The sequence below is a fragment of the Talpa europaea genome, assembly GCF_964194135.1.
Source record: "Talpa europaea genome assembly, chromosome: 5".
Taxonomy (NCBI): Eukaryota; Metazoa; Chordata; class Mammalia; order Eulipotyphla; family Talpidae; genus Talpa; species Talpa europaea.
Genome location: NC_140071.1, coordinates 115,897,448 through 115,903,472, shown reverse-complemented (window position 1 = coordinate 115,903,472; position 6,025 = coordinate 115,897,448).

Below are 6,025 nucleotides of genomic sequence, written 5' to 3'. Positions count from 1 at the left end.
GTTGACTGAAATACACTGCTGAGGGGAGCAAGGGGCTAGTCAGGCGAGGTCTGCTGCGCCTTGCCTCGCCTCCTGTGTAGCTACCTGGCCCGGCATGGAATTTGCATTGCAGTGGCTGCAGACAGCTTCATAAGTTGCATCTTAACCCCTTGCGCCACCCGGGAGGCCCTGAGGCTTCTGATTCTTTAAGGCTCTTTCAAGAACTAGCAGGAACTCTTTTCTATTACAACCATAGCTTTTATTTAACTAAACATTTAAAAAAGAACCTATTATCGTGATGCTATTGATACAAATATGGTGTGTGGGGGGGAGTCCCTTTCCTTGCAAGAATCAGTATACTGTGAGTGTAAGAGGGTGGTCCCCAGGAAAAGGAGAGGTTTCAGGTTCCTTGTCCCACCCTCCCTCTCCCTGCCCTGTAACAAGAGTAAAACAGTAAACAAATAACTGGTGTGGTGTTATCACAAAGACATATGAAAATGATTCTGGAGCTTATATTAGAAAACATTAAACACAGTTTTCAGAGTATATATGAATGCAGTCAGGACTAATTTCCTGTGGTTTAATGTGGGTCAGAAAGCTTTTTAAATTCTATGACATACAAAAAATGGGCAGAAGAGCTAAAAAGAAACTTCTCTGAAGAGGAAATGCAAATGGCCAACAGGCATATGAAAAAATGTTCAACATCACTTGCCATCAGGGAAATGCAAATCAAAACTACCATGAGATACCATCTTACACCAGTGAGAATGGCACATATTAAAAAAACTAGCAACAACAAATGCTGGCGAGGGTGTGGAGAAAAAGGAACTCTTCTGCACTGTTGGTGGGAGTGCAAACTGGTCCAACCACTGTGGAGAGCTGTGTGGAGATTTCTGGACCTACTAAACATAGAGCTTCCATATGATCCAGCAATTCCACTCCTAGGTATTTACCCAAAGGACACAGAAACATCAATTCCAAAGAACACCTGCACCCCTATGTTTATAGCAGCACTGTTTACAATAGCTAAGCTTTGGAAACAACCCAAATGCCCAAAAATAGATGACTGGATCAAGAAGATGTGGTACATATATACCATGGAATATTACTCAGCATTCAAAAAAGATAAACACATGCAATTTGCAGCAACATGGATGGCGCTGGAAGGGATCATGCTCAGCGAAATAAGCCAAAAAGAAAAAGAAAAATACCGGATGGTCTCACTCATAGCAGGAATCTAGAAAACTTAAATAAGGGACCAGGAAAATGAATAACTATAAGAAAGTGAAAATCAAAATCAACAAAAAACTATGAACCAGAGACACTTTTAGGGGGGCGGGGGCGGGAGGGGAGGGATTGGGGTCAGAATGGGGGGGCTGCAATTGTATGGGGAATATAACAATAAAATTTATAAAAACAAACAAACAAACAAAATAAATAAATAAATAAATTCTATGACATAATGTATGTATGTAAAAATCCTAATTTCCTTCCTAGACAAACAAATAAATACTCTGTCTTTTGGTCTGTTTGAGATTTCTATAGAGAAGAGGGCTTGATATTGTTAATACTTTAGTTTTTTAGTCTGAAAACTTCTTGCATCTATGTAACAGACACCAAACTTCCTCCCATTTCAGAAAATAAGTGGGTTTTGAGTCCGTTTACAAAACATTTTTTTCATGTGGCACTTTTTCTTAAGAGGAGCTCAAGAAGAATTATTTAAATATTACAATTGTCTTGAATCTTGAACATTTGGTCAGAGTTATTAAAAAATATATTTTTGTTAACTTTCAGAGAACAAAATTTTAAGGTCCCCTCTCTTAGATATTATTACAAGGTGATTTATTCACTTTGTGGTTCTAATGTCATTAAAAACGATCTAAAACTGAGATTGATGTGTCAGACCTGGCTGCAAAAAATTCAAAATCAGCTATATGCAGCTGCACTCTGCTTCCTCTAATTCACCTAACAGCTTTTAGTGAATTCTATTAAATGACGTTAGAAAAGGCACAGCAGATGTGCAAGAAGGCTCCAGAAATCTAAAGTGGGACAGATGGTTCTTTCATTGATTGACAGCATGAGGAACACTGCAGCAAGGGTCACCCCCTGTGGAGGACTCCACCTCTTCTGCCTGCACATGAAACAGGCATACAAGAAAGAAAAGCAGGGGTGGCTATTCAGAAAGTCTTTCTTTTTAAATAGTCACTGGAGTGAAAAGATTCTCAGCAAAAGTCACCTGGATGAGGAAACATTCTCCTTCTCTAAACTTTAACAAAGAATTGACTTTTTGCATAGTTATAATAAAGTAGATATTTTGAACACAATACTTAGAAAACTGGAGATCAAGCTGAGATTAATGAAAGAACAAAGAAATAATGTATTTGAGCTATATTAGCCCCTAAACAGCATTGGCTAGGACCAAAATAGTTCATTTTTTTAAATGATTTTTTTATTTATTTATTTTTATTTTTTTATAGAGACATGTTTTATTTATTTATTTATTTATTTGTTTGTTTTTGTTTATACATGCACTGGGTACAGTCAGAAGCGCGGGAGGGTGAGAGAATTCACCAGAGCCAGGGCGGGGTGTAGAGCAGGCAGAAGGACCGAGGTACACTGCAGAGGGGAGCAGCGGGCGGCAGGAGAGGTCTGCGCGCTATGTGGGATCCTCCTCCGGTGGCCGGGAAGCAGCCAGGGATCGAACCGGCGCCGCAGAGGCTGCGGGCAGCTTCGCAACCTAGCGCTCAACCGCTGCGCCACCAGGGAGGCCCCAATAGTTCATTTTTGAGAGTCCTATATTGCCCTTAGAAATAAACGACTTGCTTTAAAGTTTAATTAGAAAGTTGGACAAATTATTATTTTTTTTAAAAATGTTTATTTTATTTATGCACACAAGAGTTGGGGTGTAGGCCAACAAGAGTTGGGGTGTAGGCCAACAAGAGTTGGGTTGGTGGGGAGAGGATTCACCAGAGACAGAGTGGGGAGCAGAACAGGCAGACTGACTGAAATACACTGCTGAGGGGAGCAGCGGGTGAGACAGGGGAGGTCTGCTGCGCCATGTGGATTTCTCTCTGGCTGGGGATTTAACTGGTGCTGTAGTGGCTGGAGACAGCTGCATAGTACTGAGACTTAACCCCTCATGCCACCAGGAAGGCCCTGGACAAATTATTTACTGTGATTAACTAGGAGTTAACAGTCCTGTTTCCTTACTTCTTCTTTGTTTGGCACTCTGTTTTTTCTCCAAACTCCTCTCTAATACCTTCAAAGAAAGTTAAAAAAAAAACAAAAACAAAAAAAAGAACTCATGTTTATTGCATGTAAACTAGTGGATACTGTTAGGTGATCTTATAACTACATGATTTGTGATCATAGTAATTGACCCTTATGTTCATATTAATACAGTAACATGGGTCCCCTAACATAATTGATGCTTCTCTTCATTCCTTCTCTTGTAAAATGGAAACCAAGCATAAAATATGCCCCAGAAGAATATGTCCAAAAGGTGCAATATACAAAATCCATGTATAAGTTCAAATACATGTAAAAATCCCAAGATTTTTGAAGTTCCTTCAAACCAGTGCCAGAAGAATTCACACAGTGGCCACATATAAGATTTCTCCATAGGAGAGACTCAGAAATGGCAATATGCTTGCAGGAAGAGCTGGGGTAAATTTTCTTTAAACTTAATTTGCCTAAAATGATGCATATTTGGAGCCAAGTGCCAACTCTGCCAGTGAAGTCATGTCCCCGGGGAAGACTGTTTTTTGAAGGGCATTCAAGAAATGCTGCACTTGGACAAAAGTCTGAAAACTATAGTGAATAGAAACCTTATATGTGAATAAACCTAGACTTTACTCCTGAGGTTTGTGAACTAAATTTGTTTCTGACAATGTGACAGCAATCTCCCAGTTACCTCCTTCCATTTTCATGTTCCAACTCTTGTAAAATCCTCAAATTCCTACTCTAATGGCTAAAAGGAAATCAAACTGTGAAATTAACCTGCAGCTCAGAAGCCCTAGCAACCCTAAACTCTGGCTGTCAACCGCCCTTTCATTTCCTATCACCTTTGTTTATTGATTGCAAAGACTTTGGTAGTAGTGTTGTATAACAAAATATATTTATATTCCACCATCTGGTCAATATCATATTCTTCTTGTTCTCCCACACAGATAACCCCACATACACCTGTGCTTTGACATCCTGGTGGCTGCCAGGTTTTTGATGCCCCTAAATATCCCTATCTAGTTGTTTTCACTATTTCCCTACCCGAGTTGAAATTCATTGCTCATCAGTTCAACCACACTCTTGCCAATATCCTCAACTCCCTTCCTATCACAAATACATGAACTAGCATGAAATTTGAGCCTTTCATTACCTCATTAATCCTGATAAAAAGATGGGTCAGTCCTCCCGTTTACAATGATTCTTCCATTTACAATGGTTTCCATTTTACCAGCTGTCTTTCTGCTCAGAATTTCTATGTGAGTATGTATAAACCATTTTTACATCATGGCAAACACAGAAAAATGACAATATTCGTGCAGTTTACTAGAATAAACTAGAGGGGATTGAGTCATCTACATAAGACAAATATGCATGGGCCTCCCTGGTGGTGCAGGCGGTTGAGCACAGCGTTGTGAAGCTGTCTGCAGCCTCTGCAGCATGGGTTCCATACTGGATGGCTGGGGAGATACCCACGTGGCCCAGCAGACCTCTCCTGGCTCGCCCGCTGCTCCCCTCAGCAGTGTATTTCAGTAGATCTGCCTGTATTGTTCCCCACTCTCTCTCTGGTGAATCCTCTCACCCTCCCACACATCTGGCCTGTACCCTGGTTCTTGTATGCATGAATAAATAAATCTTTAAAAAAATTTTAAAAATGCATATACACATCTATTTATATGTATAGGTATATATTTACTTATAGTGTAATTGTGATACAAATAAAATACAAAGTACAAGTGAAGAGAATGAAATATATATTGACTTTTTTGGAAATAAATATAAAAATGTATAGCAATTCCAAATAATATATTTTTAAATTTGAGCTTGTTTCTCTAAATAAGACTTTCAAATATTAGGTTTAAATGCCCAAGTTTAACAAAGACATTTTTTAAATATCTGACCACAACTTTTTAATGATGATCAAATTCTGTTTTTTAAGAGTCTTTTAAAAAATACATTCATTGGGCCTCCCTGGTGGCACAAGGGATTAAGTCTCAGGACTATGAAGCTATTGACAGCCACTGGAGTTCAATCCCAGCCAGGGAGCTGACCCACATGGCACAAAAGACCTCTCCTGTCTTGCCTGCTGCTCCCCTCAGCAGTATATTTCAGTCAACCTAACTGTTCTGCTCCCTACTCTGTCTCTGGTGAATCCTCTCACCCCCCTCACCTCTGGCCTGTACCCCAGTTCTTGTATGCATAAATAAATAAATCTTTTAAAAATACACCCATTCATTTATTTTTTAAAAGATTTATTTATTTATGCACACAAGAACTGGGGTACAGGCCAGAGGTGTGGGGGAGTGAGAGGATTCACCAGAGACAGAGTGGGGAACAAAACAGGCAGATCTACTGAAATACACTCCTGAGGGGAGCAGTGGGTGAGACAGGAGAAGTCTCCTGTGCCATGTGGGTTGGCTCCCTGGCCGGGGATCAAACTCATGCTGCAGTGGCTGTGCATTGCTTTGTAGTGCTGAGGCTTAACCCCTTGCGCCACCAGGGAGGCCCCTGTTCTGGCATTCTCGTTGCAGCTGTCCTGGACACCACAAAAAGGACATATCAACAATAAACGGCATATCCAGTTAACGTGAAAATAGATTTGGGGCTGCTCTACCTGGCTACTCTTTGGAACTGCACCCTTGAGGGGCCCCTGCCTCTCTCTTTGTGTCTCTACCATGGGAGGTCTCCCATGCCCCCTGGCCATCTAGAACATAAATGTCTCTATTAGTTCCTCCACCTCCTTATCAATGATGGGCAACGGTCTCCCTTCTGCTGGATTTTCTGACATTTGTGCTTGCGAAGACCTGAATGTTGCCCATTGTTT